The 21,793-nt window shown below is 45.9% G+C and overlaps 1 protein-coding gene across 2 annotated transcripts in view; it reads right to left on the reverse strand.

The window, feature by feature from the left end:
* Positions 1-21,793, reverse strand: part of NPHP4 (nephrocystin 4) — a 307,452-nt gene that overhangs the window by 159,663 nt on the left and 125,996 nt on the right. The window lies entirely within an intron of this gene.

The following is a 21,793-nucleotide window of genomic DNA, read 5'->3' on the forward strand; positions in this document are numbered from 1 at the left end:
AGGCACGGGGGAGCGCAGACACGGGAGCACGGTGCAGTACAACGATGGATGTTGCTACGCCGCCCTCTGCCGCCCACGGCGGAGATCTGGGGGGGGCGCTGTTCTGCGCATGTTCGCCGATGACAAAATCGCCGGCAATGCACCCGACACGGTTAGGTCTCGGAGGCCGAGCAGATTTGAACCCGGCTAGTAGTGCTTGGAGGGCTAAAACAGAAGTCGCACTGTTTGTAAAGGGGGCGGCGGGGCTAAGATTCATAAAACGGTGAACCGAGACGGGAGCTCTCCGATCACATTCTAAGTGCCATAGCATCCAGCAAAGGACTGCGTAATGGAAGGGCTGGCTTTGGCCACAAAGGCATGGTCAGTTTTAAGAGCATTTCAACAAAAGCCACGGGTGTTTGGTCATGGCTGTTAATCATCTGTAGACTTCATTATTTAAAACCTTTGAGTTTAATTTGATTGTACTCAGCCCGGGAAATGTTATAGTCTCGTCCACACCCACCCACCCAACCCAATTAAGACGTTACCTCTCAAGCAACAAACCAGTTTCACTTCTCACCGTGACCAAAGTTTGCTCCAATATTAAGACCTTACCTTGGCCCGAAGTGAAACCATTTAAGCCCCCGTGACTTTCACTTAAGGCACACATTGCACACAAAAAAAATCCACACCACACAGCGACTGTGCGCGCAGACACACACACGACGAAGCATTTTTTGAAATGGAAATGTTAAACTCTTCAAATTAAATTTCAGGAAGCGTGCGTCCAATCACGCCACGTTCGCACATGGTTAAGGAAGGGCAGACGAATGGAAGATTTGCACTTCCGTAAGTACGCAGATATTAAAGTCTGTGCAGCTGCTCGTAGTATCGATTTCATCTACAGTACTGGCATCAAGGACACAACCACGCATTTCTGATTCCGAGGACAGCGATACATGATGAATAATAACAATGATTTACAGCTCCCCACCCTCTCTTCCACCCACCCCCCTCTACCCCATAGTGTTGGTTATCTCACCCCTCATTCTTCCCTCCCCATTTAAGCTTTACTGTTCTCTGTCTTGCGGTCCCCAAGTGGGTGGGGCAGAGAGCCCGATTCTCCCCCTTCGTTAAGCCCTGGCGCGGAGTTCTGTTCACGCCATGTACTGCGATCGGTGCTTTGTACTGGGTTTGCGTTGCAATGAAAACACTATATAAAAATAATTTACAGCCTTTTGTCCACTGCTGATTGAAGTCTTCCCCACGTGTTTCACCATACTTCACACCGAATTGGTGCACAGTGGTTCGCACGCTACGCTATGCACCCGGCAATCTAAATCCATGAAGGAAGGCCTTCTTCGTATAGCAGTGGATTCAGTTCAGTTAATTTATTAGGTATAGCCCTGTGAGCCATGCGGCTCTTGAATTGAGTGCAACCGCAACAAACAAAAACATGAACAAGAAACATCTTAAAGTGACTACGTGCAGCAGAAAAATCCAGAAAAAACAGCAAAGCCTTCCAGAAAAAGCACCGTATATCATAGCTGTGTGAAAAAATTCCAGTGGGATGCAATTCAATAACAACCATAAGACAATGTAGATTAAAGTTATCAGTCTAACTCTGTATTACAACAAACAAATATGGCTAAACCAAAACGTTTTCGAAATCACCAAAATAAAGCTATAAAAACAATGTAACAGTGATCATAGTAACAGTGATCATAGGAACTGTGATTCAAATTTAACAATAAACGATATACATAACATGTACGACCAAACTTTGCAGCCATAGCTGGCAGCATGAGTCACTCCATAACAGCAGGAGTATCAGTAGGAGTATCAAACATTTTCAATGCACCTTTCCACATCAGCACACTATAATCAAAACTCAAGATCATACTTTGCAGCGGCCATCCGGAGCGATACATTTGATTTCAGGCCACTGAATAGCAGTGGTAGCTAGGGGTGTACAACTCCTCTAGAGCAGTTTTGAGTGAAGATCTCACAAGTAGTGATCCAAGTTGCAGTTTATTGGCGATAGCATTCCAGACCCTGGGGGCATCAATAGCAAAGGCCCTTCCTCCAGTATTTGTACGGCAATAAGGAATGTGAAGCTGGTAAATGAGCGAAGACCTTAGGTCACATTTGTTCTTCGAAACAGTGAGGAGATCCAGCAGGTAGTCTGCGGATTTTGTTGTAAGTACATCGTGAATAAATAAGATCTGGTGCACAAGCCGTCGATCATTAAGAGACGTTAAGTTTGACCCAATGTAGAGATTGACAAACGGGTGAAGGTCCACATGTATATATATGAAATCAATGTACAGCCTCTTTGTCAATCCACTTCTGAATGAGTGCCTCCCTACGACATGTCAGTCAGGGTTTGATATTTGACCATACTTCACCACGCTGCTCGGCACAGGTTGACAAAAGGGGGGCCCAGGAGCGGTTCAGACATCAACTCGCCACTGACCGAACTCGGAATCAAACTCAGGACATCAGGCTCATGGTGCCTACGCTCCCCCCTCCCATCAAGTCTTCGTAAATCAGCCTAAAAATAAGTTCGAAAAAAACATTTCTACAAAAATATTAACAAACACAATATAAAACCTGAAGTCACCGAACAGACTAAGGGCACACGTGATCACTCCATGGCCTTACCTTTAACGGCTGACGTCATAAAAAAAAACCAACACGATTTAATCGCACTCAAAAAATACAGCACCACGAGCAACGGCAGTCGTGGTGGCTGGCCAGTGACCACAAGTAAAACCTCAAATCCTTGAGTTGATGATCCACCTACCCCCCCCCCCCCCCCATTATGCGGGAACCCCAAGATGCTGCGGACCTTGTGCCAGACCACTGAAATATACTTGAGCCATACTGTGCAGAAGTGGAAAGCACTTACTTGACAGCCGGCCGTTCAATAATCTGCAACTTAACAGAATCCATATTTGATTAGAACCCTGTCCATGTGCAAAGCAGGTCTGTGCGCGATTGCACTATGAATCCCATCCAAATGAGATGCAAAGTTTTATTAATGACATTATTATTGATTTGTAAAATCAATTCAGGGCGATCCTTCTTTCAGGGTCAAATGTTTTTTTTAAATTATTATTATGGAAATCAAACTGGGAATAAAATTATTCGTGTTCAATCGATGCGGTGTAATGTTGCACGAGGTTCCATTAGAACCTATTTCACAACGACGGATATCAATCACCAACCCCCACCCCCTTTAAAAACCTCACTTATTCACTCATCGTATATTTGTAATCGCATCACATGAGATTTCTTCGTTGTATGTTGTTCTTGTACAACTACATTAATATGAAACACTATATATTATAACTTAAAGCTTTCGTGACTGCAGGAATTCATATTATTTGGGTCTTTCGGTGAAGTCACGTAGATAGGTTCAAAATTAATACAAATAAACAAAAAAACCACGACGTTTCGATTGCAACACAAGCGACCTTTATTCCACCTGATGACGGTCGCTTGTGTTGCGATTGAAACGTCGTGGTTTGTTTATTGTCATTAATTTTGAACCTATCTCCGTGACTTTACCGAAAGATCCAGAGAATACTGTATATTATGCCTTTAATAAGCGTACAATAGTTAAGTAGCAATTGCAATTCAATGAGCATGGTTGTAAATGTGTGTGGCATTGTTGGTGGCCGGGGGGAGTCATGTGAACCCATCGCATGTAAACAATATATAAACCCCTCGCCACATTCGCAACAGTGTGGGTTGGTGAAAAGAGTGGGGAAAGGTGCAGCACTGATGCCAATGTCTCTCACCACTGAAGTTTGCCTTGTCCGGGACTTGGTTTGTCACGTTCCAAGCATGGTGCATGAACTAGTACACCACTGCTTGCCCTCTGACACAGCTTACAGATTCGTCCATTTATTTTCCTTATTTATCAAGGAGAGCAACACTGAGTCGTATGTTTTCTGCCAATCAATTGAGCGTTTATACACTGAGAGAAAACCCATGCAAGCTGGCACCGATAATTATCCCAGCTCTGCAGTCCTCCATATATTAATGTTTTCATCCCAATAAATTATTGTATTTACATATGGGAGGAAACCGGAGCGCCCGGAGAAAACCCACGCATGCGAGGGGGCAACACTCGATCCTCGTAGAGCTGGAAACAGATGGCGAGTAGTCTACTCGCTGTGCTGACTTCTCCTCCTGGCGAGCCAGGCTATGGCACCTCCTCCATGCTGATGGGAAGGGAGTTTCACAATATTTGCATGATCCACCAATCCTTGCTCTTCTGCAGTGCTGAATTATAGGCCACGTGCGACATCATCGCCCACTCGCAACTTCGCATACGATCAACAAATGACTTCTAATTCATAATTAGTCTGAAGAAGTTCCATTTCCCAAAACACTAGCCTGCTTATTTGTTCAGCTGCAGTGCAGCGGTGACGTCAATGAAGGTTACATATTTTGAGCCTGTGCTGCCAAACAACTGCTGCAACAGTCCCTTAAAATGTAATTGAAGCCATAGGAATGCAATTACACGTCACCTCGAGATGCAACGGTAGTAGGCTGTGAGGGTGTTGCAGACACACAGGAATGCGGCAATGAGTCGTGCAAAAGGCGTTGCCTTTTTTTTTGTTTCGCAGATAGCGGGGGCATTTCAATTGTGGTGGGCCAAGCCGGTGACCTCGGAAGCTTCTGCGAGACCGCCCGGCTCAAACAACTGCCCACCACTCGACTGAACTGTGTGTGTGTGTGGGGCTACTTGAGAAAGAATTACAGGCCAGCTTGCCACTCTCACGGGGTGCGTTGTAACCAAGCCTCTATTATTATTATTACTATTGCACTGGTTTACCCAGGAAGGCCTCACTGGAGTCTCGAGATGTTTCTCCTGGCGGATCCTGCCAAGTTAAGCAGGAGGGGGGCTATGTCACTACGCGTCATCCCAACGGAGTAATTTTCAGGTACATATTTCTCAGCATTGGGATGTTTGGCTGACACCAGTTACACTTTGACGCATAGGTTTTCACGACCAATATTATCCAAGAGTTTTTTTGTTGTTATATCGCGTAAATATAAATGTGTCGTTAAACCCGCCACCATCTGACACGGCCCATATGTATGGTTTGTCATGTAAAACAAAACATGCCTTGTTGGAGAATTGTAAATATTGTGGGTTTACTCTCCAACACACCGGTGTGCTGAACAAACCTTACTAATTGGCTGTATCGGGTGGTGGCGGGTTTAATGACACATTTATATTTACGCGATCTAAGCCATGAAAAAATTCCCTCTGCTATGGACCGGGGTGGCTTGTGCTATTAAAGGAAACCGGAGAACTTGGAGGAGGAAACCCATTGCAGAACAGAACAGGGGGAGAGAAGATACAAACTCCACACAGGGGAAGGGTGTGCGAGTCTGAGTCTGGACTCGAACCTAGGTCCCCCCCGTCGACCCCAGTCGCGCTAGCACATTGCGGATGGCGTGCCGAATTAAGGCGGCCCGGAGTGTTCGCACACACCTCCATTTAGCACGGTTGGCTACGTACGGTGCGAAGGAAGTTCAACATACAAAAGACGAACATCCGCCGTACAGCTTGAGCAGACCGTTGGGGCAAATGCTGTTAGCGAGTAGCACTTATGAAGAGCCGGCCATGCCACACGAGGGGGTGGGTGGCCAACACCACGTCCTTTGCCTCCCCAGTGGTGATGTTTACACACCGCACCAGACACAGATTGGAGGCTGAGTCCACTTTGGGGAGGCACCAGGACCGGTTCAGATAATCGTCACTGGGTGTTGGCTGTGAGAGTGAATCGAACTCAGGTCTACGAGTATGTATATTTACGTATTTACATATACAGTGAGAGAAAAGTATTTGATCCCCTGCTGATTCTGTACGTTTGCCCACTGACAAAGAAAGTATCAGTTTATAATTTTAATGGTAGGTTTATTTGAACAGTGAGAGACAGAATAACAACAACAAAAAATCCAGAAAAACGTAGGTCAAAAATGTTATAAATTGATTTGCATTTTAATAAGGGAAATAAGCATTTGGCCCCCTCTCAATCAGAAAGATTTCTGGCTTCCAGGTGTCTTTTATACAGGTAACGAGCTGAGATTAGGAGCACACTCTTAAAGGGAGTGCTCCTAATCACTCTTAAAGGGAGTGCTCCTAATCTCAGCTTGTTACCTGTATAAAAGACACCTGTCCACAGAAGCAATCAATCAATCAGATTCCAAACTCTTCACCATGGCTAAGACCAAAGAGCTATCCAAAGATGTCAGCGACAAGATTACAGATCTACACAAGGCTGGAATGGGCTACAAGACCATTGCCAAGCAGCTTGGTGAGAAGGTGGCAACAGTTGGTGCGATTATTCGCAAATGGAAGAAACACAAAAGAACTGTCAATCTCCCTCGGCCTGGGGCTCCATGCAAGATCTCACCTCGTGGAGTTGCAATGATCATGAGAACGGTGAAGAATCAGCTCAGAACTACACGGGAGGATCTTGTCAATGATCTCAAGGCAGCTGGGACCATAGTCACCAAGAAAACAATTGGTAACACACTATGCCGTGAAGGACTGAAATCCTGCAGCGCGCGCAAGGTCCCCCTGCTCAAGAAAGCACATATACATGCCCGTCTGAAGTTTGCCAATGAACATCTGAATGATTCAGAGGACAACTGGGTGAAAATGTTGTGGTCAGATGAGACCAAAATGGAGCTCTTTGGCATCAACTCAACTCGCCGTGTTTGGAGGAGGAGGAATGCTGCCTATGACCCCAATAACACCATCCCCACCGTCAAACATGGAGGTGGAAACATGCTTTGGGGGTATTTTTCTGCGAAGGGGACAGGACAACTTCACCGCATCAAAGGGACGATGGACGGGGCCATGTACCGTCAAATCTTGGGTGAGAACCTCCTTCCCTCAGCCAGGGCATTGAAAATGGGTCCTGGATGGGTATTCCAGCATGACAATGACCCAAAACACACGGCCAAGGCAACAAAGGAGTGGCTCAAGAAGAAGCACATTAGGGTCCTGGAGTGGCCTAGCCAGTCTCCAGACCTTAATCCCATAGAAAATCTGTGGAGGGAGCTGAAGGTTCGAGTTGCCAAACGTCAGCCTCGAAACCTTAATGACTTGGAGAAGATCTGCAAAGAGGAGTGGGACAAAATCCCTCCTGAGATGTGTGCAAACCTGGTGGCCAACTACAAGAAACGTCTGACGTCTGTGATTGCCAACAAGGGTTTTGCCACCAAGTACTAAGTCATGTTTTGCAGAGGGGTAAAATACTTATTTCCCTCATTAAATGCAAATCAATTCATAACATTTTTGACATGCGTTTTTCTGGATTTTGTTGTTGTTATTCTGTCTCTCAATGTTCAAATAAACCTACCATTAAAATATAGCCTGATCATTTATTTGTCAGTGGGCAAATGTACAAAATCAGCAAGGGATCAAATACTTTTTTCCCTCACTGTATGTACATATACATACCTGTCATGATCATTAGTGAAAGGGAACGCAGGCGAATCACACTTCATCGCAAATGATGCAACACTATTATCTATTCATATTGGAGGCATAACCCATTACCAGGTACTGAGATTAAAGGAAGATGTAAGCCGAAAATCAAAGTGCTCTTATCTTGCAGATACGTATCTAGGCTGTGTCCCATGGGCTGTGCAACATGAGCTTGAATCTATGTTAATGACAAAACAACCATTTAATGTCATAGTTAGGAGTGTACACTCATTGAAATTACTGAAGCTATCACCCACACGTGCACTCTCTGAAGTGATGCCACAAACGTGCTCCCGATGGCAACTGTGTCAGACAGCTCAGGACATGCAGCCTGAGTAGGTATTTTTGGTTGTTTTTACCACTGAGGTACTGCACAGGACAAACAACACTTTGTGTTGCGCCAAAGGCATTTCCTATTTTGAGCTAAACATTGCAATATCGGTAGTCGCATGGATAGAATCTCAGAATCACTATATGGAGTGACTGGGCCCGGTCACAGAAATGTGAAATTTACGCCGATGCAGAAGAGTAACACCCAAAGCTCAGTTGAGTCTGGAACTATTTACATTTTTGCCATTATCAAAAACAGCACTTCCGAGATTAGAATTCAGATTTCTGTATGCCTGCTAGTGCTGCCGGTCTTTCCATGGTCGGTATAGAACGCGACACGCGACACTTTAGGGTTCAGACAATAACGGATCCTGCAGGTGTAGCATTTAAAACTAGCTTCAAAGCAACACCGCTATGTGCGTCAAACACACAAACCGAGCTCACCCGCCTCTGAATTAGCGCAGAATGCAAGCAAAGGCACACGACTGCGGGAAGGTGTGAAATTTTACGAACGCCCCGAAGCACGCTCGCTGTGTTGTAACGGGAGAAGCGGCGGAGATGTTTGCACGTTTGTGTGCACAATGCCCGCGGTGTCACGCCTCCGTTTCATTGTGCCAGCACGACAAAGATCCCCCGTGTAGCCTTAACAGACTGTTGGGGCAAGTGCTGTTAAGCGAGCACCTTTGAAGGCCGGCACGGTGGCACACGAGGGGATCGGGTGCTCAGCACCACGCCCGTCTCCTTTGTCTCCCCGGTGGCAATGTTTACGCACTGCACCAGGTACTCATTTGAGGCTGAGTCGACCTAGGGGAGGCCCAGGACCAGTTCAAGTAATCGTCACTGGTGTTGGCTGTGAGTGGTAATAGGTGCGTGGGTTCGTAGTGCAGCGTGCTAACTGCTACACTACCGCTCCCGGCAGGACGCACACACACGCCACACACACACCCGCCACACTCACACACGCCACACACACACACGCCACACACACACCCGCACGCCACACACACACAAACACAGGAATCTGATTAACTTCCCGTTTGAAGTTATTCTCCCAAAATGCTGCTGCATTTTAATTTGCTCTGGAGTGCCCTGCTCACTCTGGCTGACGATGGTAGACACGGCTCAGAAATGTTCTGCCACATCCCCAAAAAGGCTGTGCATTTACGTGGTCAAAAAGCATCTAAAGTGTATGCCGCCCAATTTAACTGCAATGATGCTGCGTCTGGCTCTACATTTATTACCAAGACCATATCATATTCCTGGTTCTTTCGGTAAAGTCACGTTGAAGGGAAACAATAAAATACGAAAATGTGAAAATATTTTTTTATTATTTATTATAAGCAATAAAATAACAAAAATAATGAATTAATAAAATCGAACAGAGGCATGCTTTATTTAATATTTTTATTATTCTATTATTTCCCTTCTACGTGGTGACTTTACCGAAACAACCAAGAATATCAATGCCTGCAGTCACGAAAGCTCTACATCAAAATTTAAGACCATATCAATTAAGTTTTATTCTGCGGGACTGTATTATCAGCCGAATCAGAATCTTTATTTAGACTGGAAAAATCCGTCTTGATTTGAAGCTTTCGTGACTGCAGGAATCCACACTCTTTGTGGTTCTTTCGGTAAAGTCACAATGAGCTATGCAGCTCTTTTTAACAAATGCCACACTCGATCATCCACGGATATATTTTGGGAGATGATGGTGCTTGCGACTGTACTTTGACCTTCCAATTGCCATGACAATTAAAATAGACGCTGAATATTGTCTCAACACTTCACTTTTTTACAGATAAATTTACATTTTACAATGTATTCTTGGATTATTTAAGTTAATAATCATAATCATCATCACCCAATCATGTTAGCTGCTGCCCTTTATATAATAGGGCACATTATTAAGTGATTTCACACCTGTAATTATATTCCCAGGCCACCCTTGCCAAAGACGTGTAACTCAATGAACTCATGTAGAAATACAAAAAAAATTATATTAAAACAAAAAACAATCACGACGTTTCGATCACAACGCAAGCGATCTTCATCAGGTGTCAAGAACAAATCACAGAGATGAATACAACAAAAAGATGAGAGACGAGAATTCAACAAACCTGAAAAAAAAACACTATGTGAAGCACATCCAGTCAGGCCAACAACACAGTTAGACACTTCCTGGTGGACCACGAATTTCAGAAGAGTGTTAAATTTCGTGTTCAACCTTTGGATTGCACATACCAGCATAGATAGAATGAAAAATACGAAGTACACGGTCAGTAGAAATACATATACAAGTCCACCAAGAGGTAAGGAGGGAGGAAAGACGGACAGGGAGGCAGAGAGAGAGAGGGGGGGGATGAACAGAAGCTTAAATAGGAAATACGGTTGGAGGGAGGGAGGGGCCAGAGCGAGAGCGGCTGCTCAAACACGCACATCTTACACATACAAAACGGCAGCTCAAAAAAGGACCACCTCTTGTAAATACAAAACAGCAGCTCAAAAAATTACCACCTCTTGTAAATACAAAACGGCAGCTCAAAAAAGGGCACATCTTACACATAATTACAACGGTAGAAGTGTGATAATAAAGTATTAAAGCTTTCGTGACTGCATAAAATTACTCATTGTTTTTTTTCGGTAAAGTCACGTATGTATTATCACACTTCTACGGGGAAGTTACCGTTGTAATTATGTGTAAGATGTGCCCTTTTTTGAGCTGCCGTTTTGTATTTACAAGAGGTGGTCCTTTTTTGAGCTGCCGTTTTGTATGTGTAAGATATGCGTGTTTGAGCTGCCGCTCTTGCTCTGGCCCCTCCCCCCTCCAACCGTATTTCCTATTTAAGCTTCTGTTCATCCCTCCGCCCCCCCTCTCTATCTGCCTCCCTGTCCGTCTTTCCTCCCTCCTTACCTCTTGGTGGACTTGTATATGTATTTCTACTAACCGTGTACCTCGTATTTTTCATTCTATCTATGCTGGTATGTGCAATCAAAAGGTTGAACACGAAATTTAACACTTCTGAAATTCGTGGTCTGCCAGGAAGTGTCTGTGTTGTTGGCCTGACTGGATGTGCTTCACATAACGTTTTTTCAGGTTTGTTGAATTCTCGTCTCTCATCTTTTTGTTGTATTTACCTCTGTGATTTGTTCTTGACACCTGATGAAGATCGCTTGCGTTGTGATCGAAACGTCGTGATTGTTTTTTTGTTTTAATATAATTTTATTGTATTTCTACATACGTGACTTTACCGAAAAAACCAATGAGTCAATGAACTCAGTTTAACACGTAGGCTTTCACGACCAATATTATCCATAAGAGGTGTTTTGGTTTAGAGCCCGTAAATGTGTCATTAAACCAGCCACAGCCAATTAGTAAGGTTTGTCACGTAAACAAAACATGCCAAAACAAAACATGTTGTGGGTTTACTCTCCAACACACCGGTGTGCTGTACTAGTAACGAATTGCCACATTTTGTTTTCATGACAAACCTTACTAATTGGCTGGGCCGAGTGGTGGCGGGTTGAACGACACATTCATATTAACGTGATCTATCCCCCCAAAAACCCTCTTCTATGGATAACTTAATTAACTCTTAGTAAGGTGATTTAAAGGCTTCTAGATATACATATTCGATTGCTTATCATATTTACTCGTTTGTGTATTTTCGTTTTAAGATACGTGTTAGTCTCTGTCCAACCTAATTAACACGATGTGCAATGAGATTTGATTCGCTGGAGCGTATGCAAATACAGTTCTTGCACTTAAAATTAAGTGGATTCATTAATATGAAACAGATTTGGGATTATGTGCCTCATATTTTAGTGTATTGTAATAACTGCACATCCTAACGTCTCAATTTCAAAATCCCTCAAAGCGTGAAATCTCTATTACTGAAAAAAAAGAGGATTTTGGTCTTAAAAGGATGTTGGTATGGGCACGTTTTAAATAAGAAATTCAAATGTCCGTTACAAACAGAACGTCTGAGAAAATCATCGTGCTGAGAGAGAAATTACGTGCCGAACAATGGTATTGAAAATAGGGAAGACACCGAGCTCAAGATTTGAAAAATATTTCGATTAACTTGGAATTTGCAAGCCAGTGAAATGCGATTGCAAATTAAATTCATAAAACAAGAAATATCCTCTTAAAATTACGGAAATAACAGTGATGACAATTATAAGACTAATATCAAAACTTATTCTTATATTTTGGTACTGGCAAAGGATGTCTCATGATGTAGATGATTGACCCCGAGCCCTCATTACTTTGATAGTGCATTGTCTTTGAGCTGTATGCCTTTTGTCGTCCTCTGGTCTAGCACCCTTTGAGATGAGGCTCAAAAGAAAGCTGTCTCTGGTGTGGACCAATCAGTTTCAAGGACAATGCATAAATATATAAAATATTTTTTATTATTTAAAAAAATAATATAAAATATTTGTATTATTTTATTGTTTCCCTTCTACGTGACTTTACCGAAAGAACCAAGAATATGAATCCCTGCAGTCACGAAAGCTTTGAATCAAAATGCATATATTATCAGTGTTTTTTTATTTGCATTCTGATCACAAGTATTGTGGTTAATGCAGACGTGATTCCTCGTAAAAAGGTTTCAGTTTTGTCGCCAGAAAAAAGGGGAGAGACCTGTTCTTATATTTTTGGTACTGGCAATGGAGGTCTCATGATAAAGTGATGACAATTGTTTATAGGGTTTTTCTTTTGTCCAAACAAGCCCCCAAAGCCTTTCAAGACTATTTTGACGAGGATTTCTCCTTCTCGACTATATGTTCGACCTGCCCCTCGTGTCGATCACGTTGGCTGCAGGGTGGCACAGTGATCACACTCGTGGCCACACAACAACAAGGGCCTCAATCTCGACTTAAAGCTTTCCTGACTGCAGGAATTCATACTCTTTGGGTCTTTTGGCAAAGTCGCATGGATAGAATTTTTTTAAAAAAATAATAATAACAAGTAACAAAAATCACGACGTTTCGATCGCAACACGATCAATCGTCTTCAGGTGAAAAAATACAGCAGGCGTCACTTTAGCGAAAGACCCAAAGATTAAGAAGGTCAGAGGTTCGATTTCCGACTCGGGTGACTCTCTCTCTCTCTCTGTTGCGTTGGTTGGTTTCTCCCACTTTCCTGCATGGGTTTCCTCCACATTTTTCGGTTGCCTCCCATGGATAAAAATAAATACATAAAGAAAGATTATAAATGGTATTGGCCAACACATCCCAATGCTGAAAATTAATGAAAATTTACACCATTGCAACATCTTCCCTGACAGGGCACTCTTGAAAAAGGGTACTGAGACTCAGTGAGGTTTTACTTGGTAAACATTTTTTTAAAGTAATAATACAATCACAATAGTACATGTGCTAGGAAACCAGAGTGCTTGGATAAATGACAATAACAGAACTGTAATGAATCTCCACCACCTCCTCCGAAAACCCAGCAAACTTGATGAATTATCAAAATTCACAGCAAAGATACCATAATTGATTGTTTGTATACATCAAGTGAATGTAGCAGCCACTAATATTACATATAACACGCTACATGTGTTGTGTGTCTAACTAACTACACGGAGACGACTTCTGGAGGCAACGCGTTTATTTCAACAACTCTACGAACAGCGACTGTAACACGAATGGGTACGGCCCCTTCAACCCGATAGCCTAAGGGAGGTACAGCCGCCTCCTTTCTAGTGTGTCCTACACACCCCGGGCTACTCTACACCCAGGTCCCTTGCCACGGCCGCTAAGGGAGACTAGACCGACCCGTGCCTGCCAGGGTACGGGTCCCACTACTGGTCCACTACAACCCGGCACTGACAAGAGGCTCGGTTGAGGGTCCCAGGGTGCTGGTCCCACCACCGGTCCACTACAACCCGGCTCTGACAAGAGCCTCGCTTGAGGATCCCCGGGTGCTGGTCCAGTCTTCAGGTCTTGGACCTCTTCATGCTTGAGTTGGTGAACACTGCTGGACCCGTTTAGAGGACCGGCTTTTTATCCCCAGGTCGGGGATTATCCCTCCCCTAATGACCCCCCCTTCAGCACCTTCTGGAAGGTCTTAATGGGCCTTAAATCCTAAAGGGTCTTAAAATCGGTGGGCAGTCTCTATCCCCCCCCCCAGCCCCCAGCCCTTGGGGGTCTGGGGTGTCAACCTCCGGTCACAGGCCACCCGAGGGGGGGTTTTACCCCGTGACCGTGGTGGCAAGGAAAAGCGACTTACAGCGCCTTGTTATGGCGCAACATATGCATTAAATAACAATGATTTTTGCACGTACGATTTGAGACGTGTATCGTTAGCTTAATGATCGACATTAATCGATCAATCGTGACATCTCTTGTTAAATGCCATACAGACGGGTAAAACTCCTATTTGCTGTACTCTCTTCTGCGGGCGTAACCTTGTCGCCCTGCCCATGGGCTTCCGCAGCATTTGACGACTCCATCTCCCGTGCAATCCGTACAAACCCCGACCAACGAGACGCCGAGCTACAGGAGTGAATCTCACCGCAGGTGGCTACTTGTCTGCACTCGTTTTTGGGAAATCGTGCACGCCGCGCAACGCGTGCGAGCGACTGGCCGCGTGTAATCATCAAAGGGAATGCACGAGCCCCTCCTGACAGACACAAGGCCGAGGCCCAAGCGTTGTAGTTTTAGAAACGTGGCAGTAGGGAAAATTTCGATTTAAAGCTTTCGTGACTGCAGGGATTCATATTCTTGGTTCTTTCGCCAAAGTGACGTATAAGGGAAACAATAAAATTATAAAAATATAAGACAATAATATTCTCACGACGTTTCGACTGCAACACATGCAATCATCATCAGGTGTGAAAACCACAAGAAAATTTGAAAAAAGTGGCGGTTTTTTAACATTAGCACCACGGAGAGCGATTTGACAGTTTGTTCAGATGGACGAGTCCATCTACGTTCGGAAAAGAGGAGGGGGGAGACGAAAAATAATAGATGCGGTCTGAAAGCCACCGTAAGTGTGATCAATCAATTAAGATCCGACATGGTGTATCAAATCCTTTCAATGATTGCTAAGCCAGAATCCATCTTCTCGGTTGAAATTGTCTCTGTGTTTGTATATGTGGATGGCCACATGAACGAATCTCTCATGGTAGCCGGATGGCTTGCAAAGAACCTCTGTCTTGGAGAAGTCAATGTCATGTGAACCTACTGAATCATGGCAGTAGGGAGTTTAGCACTTACCGCTGCAAATGAAATGTGTGATCCCGCATCAGTATGTTCCCACATGTTTCTGCAATTTTTATTTCTATATGAAAAAATAAAATCCACGATACTTTTTCACAACAGCTGGCAGAACCCATCCAAAGGTAAACATTGCATACACTTTTCACATTGTTTTACCTGATATTGAATTCATAATAAATTTGCAAAGCTCGTGACAAGCCCTCGTTATTTTTAAGGTGCAATCATTATCATATATCTGCCGAAACCGAACAAACTTTCTTCCAAGGTCATGACCTCGGGGTCATGGGACCGCTAACAAGTTCAAAAATGCAATATATCATGGTTAATTACAGGAAAAGTGACCCCGTGATTACAAAACCAATTATCGCTAATAAATGTGACAAGTACATAACAATCAGTTAATTATACTCTTTGGTTCTTTCGGTAATTTTCATTTTATACCTACGTGACTTTACCGAAAGAACCAAAGAGTATGGATTACTGCAGTCACAAAAGCTTCAAATCAATCAGTTAATTACCAAGCTGCTAAATTATAATAGTACAAAACGTTTACAATTAATGTTGCAACTGGCGCACGCTTTCCAAATTGATGAATACCTCAACCTTCACACCGACGCAGTCCACGCAAGCCTAGTGGCCACACCTCTTAGCATGCGCGCAATGTACGTTGCGAAATAATGAGCAGTGATTAACGGCACCACGAACACCAGCAATTGTATACTTATACGGCAATGAATAAATGAACGCAGAGCTAAGGGTTGGAGCTACACAATTACGCAGCCATTACCTGTGAGGCTCCCACACGCCCGCCAAGCTAACACGTGGCCGCAACAACGTTCAGCAGGCAGTTACCTCCTCCCCCACCCACCCGACCCGCAAAACACGCGCGTGATAATTACTCAGCAGCCACAACCGCGACGAGTGGCCCTCGCATTTTACCAATCACGCGGAAATCGCGGGCCCGTTAGCGAGGCGTTAGAAGAACGCACCGCAAACCCGCCAATCCGTCATACGTTGATCTGGCGAGGCTACTTGCCGAGCCGGTGTCCCGCCGCCCCTACTCGCGTTCGAACCAATGAACGAACGCACTTTTTGCTTCCAAGACGCACCGGCTGAAGCGTTCACGCGGCCCGACGCCTTACAGCGCTCCGGCTGCCATGCCGAGTTTAGGCCCGGTGGCGGGGCACCCACGCACTTTGGGAGTCAGCGTCGCCTCCCGCCATGGCCGCTGTGCCGATAGAACACCACACGGCTTTCAGAGATGTCGTCTCGGAGGAGGCACCAACTTTTGAAGATGTTGGGTCATTGTGGCCGCCAGTGTCCGTGGGAGTCCCCTCTAACCAAGATGCCCCTGCGTCACGGTTAGGGTCTCGTTCGCATGGGGGGGGGGGGCAGCTGCAGAACGACCTTTCCTTTCTGGCATTCCTGCTGCTCGCTTCCCGCATCTTCGCCACGGTGGCAAGATGTTGTCATCCTCGCCTAGTATGCAGGATGTCGTGGGTTTGATCCCGCCCCTGCTGCATGTATGTTTGTAGTTTGCTTGTCTCTGTTCCTGTGGTCGCATGGATTTTTTTCTTCTCCGGGTTCTCCGGTTTTCCCTCCACACTTACAATCATGCGTTTAGATTATTTGGCTGATATAAATTTCCACATGATAAGTCACTTGGTCGAGCGAACATTTGTGGCCAGGTCGCGTCTGAAAAAGAGCCATATAGCACAGTGGGTCTTACCTGGTAAAATAAAAATAGTAAAAAAAAATAGTATTTACTTACCTTTCCTATGCTTTGTAATCCTATCTTTTTTTATATTGTTTATTGTTGTAACTTTCTGACCCGCCCCTTCTGGACATCTGCTAAAAAGAGCTTCATAGCTCATCGGATTTCACCAGCATAATTGAAGACTCCCATTCAGATCAATGAATGCAGCTTCCGTGTAATGCACTGCAACAGGACCACGACAGGAGAGCTTGTGAATGATGCATAAAATGAGCATCGCCACTGCCAATCGTTATCAGCCGCAGTGTGTGGGAGTATCCGACAACATCCACATGCTTGTGCAGAGCTACGAGGCAACTTGGCCGAGGGCCACGGACGTTTAAATCCGTGCCAAGCAGTCGGGAGGGGACGGTAAAAAAAATAATCTAGAAATGTAGAAATGGCATGCGAGCATTTATCCGCATTTGCCTTAGGTTTCTGGCAAAGGACTGTTCTAAAAAGCGAAGCACTTTTCTTACATGTGCACGCGCATGTCTGTATGTTGCACTTCTTTTGCACCATACATAGCCAACCATACTGTATCGGAGGTAGCTGTTACGAACCACATGTCGCATGCACTGAAGTCGTTTTTAAATTTCTTTGTGGTGTGCCATGGTTTCAAATTGGTAGATTTTGTAACTAAATGCAAGTAAACCTGATGCCAACTGGCTTGTACACCCATAGGGCATGTGACATGCCCAGTATTAGAAGTCATCAGAGGGGTCTGCTTAAGGAGGGAACATAATGGCACTTAACGACTGACATGCCAAAAGTGAAACACATTCCTGCGGAGGGAGCTGGTAGGAACGTTGGGTTGCTCGGTCAATGGCCAGGGTCAACGGCGGCACCACCACGTGGTGTATTCCGCAAATATGCCCGACTGTGAGGGCGAGCACAAGCCGGCGTGAGTAGGTTAAACGTTGAGTTTTATAAGGGCACCACGGGGTGACCAGCCCCTCCCCACCCAGCCCCACCCCTCCCACCCCCCACCCTCCCCACCCAGCCCCTCCCCACTCTCCCCACCCAGCCCCTCCGCACCTTCCCCTCCCCACCCAGCCCCACCCTCCTCACCCAGCTCCTCCCCACCCTCCCCACCCAGCCCCACCCTCCCCACCCAGCCCCTCCCCACCCTCCCCTCTCCACCCAGCCCCACCCCTCCCATTTTTGGATGCACGACGGATGGACGGACACAATAATCCCCTGTGGGCTGGTGTAACCAGGAGGTTCCTACCAGTATAAAGCAGCTTCTTGTGAGCGGCGAGACGATTGTAACTTTGTTACCAACAATGGCACAACAGAATAAAATACCACACGTATTTTCACTTTTGAAAAAATATTTTTTTTACTTGGACCAACGAAGCCGTGTACAGATGCACTGAGTGACTGTTAAACAGTGAACTACTTTGTGCAAGATACGAGAGAGAGAGCCATGGTGTTGGCTAAGAAATGGTTATTGGAAGAAGATCAGAAGCAGCTCTCCGATGTGACCCTCGGGGGCAGTGGTGAAATGAATTGATTGGCGGTAGCCCGGGTCACCGCAAAATATTGGTGGGCCGGGCATAGTTTTACGTTTTTTTTTTTTCTGGGAGCATCGCTGGTACTACACTGTCCTGCCGGAGGACGATGCTGAGAGCGATGATGACGACGATGTCGATCCCGCCAGTACGACCGTGACCGCCGGCCGTAGCAAGAGAGCGCCTGGTGCGCCATTGCCTCCAAGTGGTCTCGCTCCCAAAGACAAGGGGGGTGGCCGCCCCCGTAAGAAGCAGAACGTGCTGGGGAATGACCAGACCAGCATCCTGATGTACTTTCACAACAAGCAATAAACAGCCGTTGCCACGCACAAATCCCCAGCAGCCCCCCTTTTTTATGGGTGTTTTGCGTGTATTTTTTATTTCCATATTTGGCGTTGCGTACCGGGCTCAGTGACATCTCCCGTCTTCATAGGCCTTCTGGTTTCGGAGTTATGGAGGTTTTGGCACCCCCGGGTCACCGCCAATCGATTCAAATCTCGACGTCATCTCAGTGCGGTGCCATCTCGCCTGACACGACGTGTGATCATCATAATAATAATCATTTACATGTATTTGTAAGGCGCCTTCCACTGATGCCTCAAGGCGCGTGTGATGACGCTGTGCGGACTGCGGAGAGGTTTCCAAAAGGGGGGCCCACACGCATTCCTTCACGGCGCACCGCACGACACGGACCGACCGCGCGATTGGAACACAACCGGTGGTGAAGAAAAAAAAAAACCACACACGCACAAAAAGACAAACTGCGCGAGGGCATCGCAGCACAATGCACAAGTCGCACAATGCCGGACGCGCTCGGCGTGCTCGTCGCGGCCTTTAGAGAGCGGAGTTTGACACGGTCGCGGAAGACGAGCGCACAATGGCCTCCCGCTCGAGAGCAATGTGCAAAGGCCCTCATCAGGGCCCACGGGCACCCAAAGGCCAGCCTTTATTGCTGAATGTTTGCGAGTTATAAAATCGATACGTAGCTGCGCAGGGCGCAGGTGTCCGTTCCCTTGTGGAAATTTTATTGTTTAAAAAAAGAATACATGCTGTGCGTTCTACCCCCCCCCACCACCCCGGCCCCCTCCCCTTCTTTGGCTGCATGACCTTCATTATCAACCTGTTGGGAGGTTTTGGTTTTTTTTATTTTCCTGTTTTCGAATTGTTTTGGGATTGTTACTGAAGGGCGCCCGCCCCCCCCCCTCCCACCTTTGTCGCACACAGCAGCTGCGCTAAGGTCGGTATCATTCTCGCTGCATCGCAGAGCTTTAAACAAACCGGTAAACGTTCTAATAAATGCAATTAAAAGTTAACAATTGCACTCAACACATCCGACTGAATGTGGCCAGCCTCCAAGAAGCTTTTTACAGGTAAACATGCACCTAATAGCATGCACTCAAATACAGTCATTTAACATCAAATATTAACAATACCTAATCTATTTATGGCACCTTTTTTTTAAAAAACAATGCCTTTTTTGTGTAAAAGTTTAGCCGTACAACGTAAGTCGAAAATGGCCTAGCCAACCCAGGAGTCTTAAAGAATGGTGATAATTTAGCAGAACAGAGCAATTTACAGTACCGTACTGTTTAAACTATATACTGTATGTATTTATTAATTACAATACTGTATTGCACAGTAAAATGTAAAGTAAAAAAACAAGGTAAATTCTTAGCCTACCTATATGAACTGCAATTTCATAGAAAGTTTTTTTCAGGAAACAATCCTATCTGCTATAAAAACTCTTAACATGCACTGAACGTATGTATCGTATCGTGGTAACGCTAAAATGAAATCGCTAAAGCTACGTATCATACATGCATTGAACGTATCGTAACGTATCATATTCTACTGTACTCACCAAGATTCTGTCCGTCGTCTGCATACTTGAACGATCTTAGGTTGTTGATGGCTACATTAACTTAGTTGTCGGAAGAGGAGGATGGCGATGATAAAGTTACAGTATCGTACCTCGTACGCTGCTGCGTTTGCCTGCCGCGAGAAATTAAAAATATTTGACAATTTTGTTGTATCGCTATCGCCATCGTAAGATCGAAATATCGTAAGTCGGGGACCATCGTAAGTCGGGGACCATCGCAAGTCGGGGACTACCTGTAGTCCCGATGATAGCTTTCATGGGGAACAATTACTCGGGATGCTCAATAATACATTGAATGAGAGTGGAGGTGATGATGGGGGGGGGGTAGCTTTCATCCAACAAAAATAAATATATATTCTGCAATAAAGAAAGGGCCCTTCATTAATGTTCCTTCGAGGCAGACTTGTCGATTACAGACTTCTGTTGCTCATTTTCATTGGCGAGCAATGACGTGGGGAACACACAAAAAACGATTTTAAATATAAGGGGTTCATCTGCGCTAAACAAACAACAAAACAAGAATAATAATTTATTCGCCTCTTCAGGTCACACCTGTTCGACAAACAGTCCGACGTTTCGTCTCGCGTGCTGGGAGCTTCTGCTGGGAGCTTCATCAGGGAACTGAAAAAAAAACTGCTCGCTTCCTCCCACGATACATACGGTGTTACCGGGTGCTGCCGGTTGTTGCCATTTCATGCCGGTGTTTGGCTCATCGCTCGTGCATACCGGGGGGATCGGAGTACCCAGAGACAGCTCATCACTCGTGCATACGAGGAGGAGACTGGGGTACTTGGGAGACAGAGAGAGCTTATGAAACGGAGGGGGTTTCAAACGGCCCAGCCACGCTCGATGAACCCAACTGCTTCTACCCACGGCAGCAACGTCGAGCCCGCGGTCTCTCGCCCCTAACGTCGTCCCGTCGCGGCGGCGACGCGGCGGCGGGCAGTCATTCGTGAATCGCTGAAGAAGAGATCGTGCCCCCCCCCCGCCCGCCCCCCCCTTGACTGTCGCCGGGGGGGGGGGGGGCGGGGGGGGGGGAGCCTTCCAAAAAAGTCAGAGCGGACGCAGAGGAGCGACAGATAAACAACCGATCAGTCACTCGTAAAACAAAACAAAAAAAACGCCGGAGCCAGAGGGGCTCCGGCGTTCGGGTCGTTTTGCACAATCTGCCGCGGTTTCTTTTTCGGGTCGGGGAGCCCTCCAAGCAGGGTAAGGGGGGGGTTGCCGACTCGAGCAGCTACGCACCGATTTCGGACTGAGTTGACCTCGCAGTTTCGGCTCGTGTGCGCCCCGTGCGGTACAAAGACAACCAGAGGAGTCGGGCAAAGTGTCCCCCCCCCCGAGCAATCTCATTTCATACGTGCATTTAGTGCGCTGCGACATTCTCGCAGCACACAAAGGAGATGTGTTGACGCGCTGTAAGTTTTGCGGAACGTGCCTGTCTTGCGTGGACTGCGGAGGCTGGCTTTGGGGGGAGGCGGGGCGCACAGTGACCAAGTGCACTGGTGAGCGCGCACTACGCTACAAACCGGGGTTCGATTCCCCGTCAAATGACGAGTGATAGCTCAACAAGTCTTGTGCTCCAC

Source organism: Petromyzon marinus, chromosome 39 (genome assembly GCF_048934315.1).
Source record: "Petromyzon marinus isolate PM22_M1 ecotype Great Lakes invasive population chromosome 39, UKy_Petmar_22M1.pri1.0, whole genome shotgun sequence".
In the NCBI taxonomy this organism is placed as follows: Eukaryota; Metazoa; Chordata; class Hyperoartia; order Petromyzontiformes; family Petromyzontidae; genus Petromyzon; species Petromyzon marinus.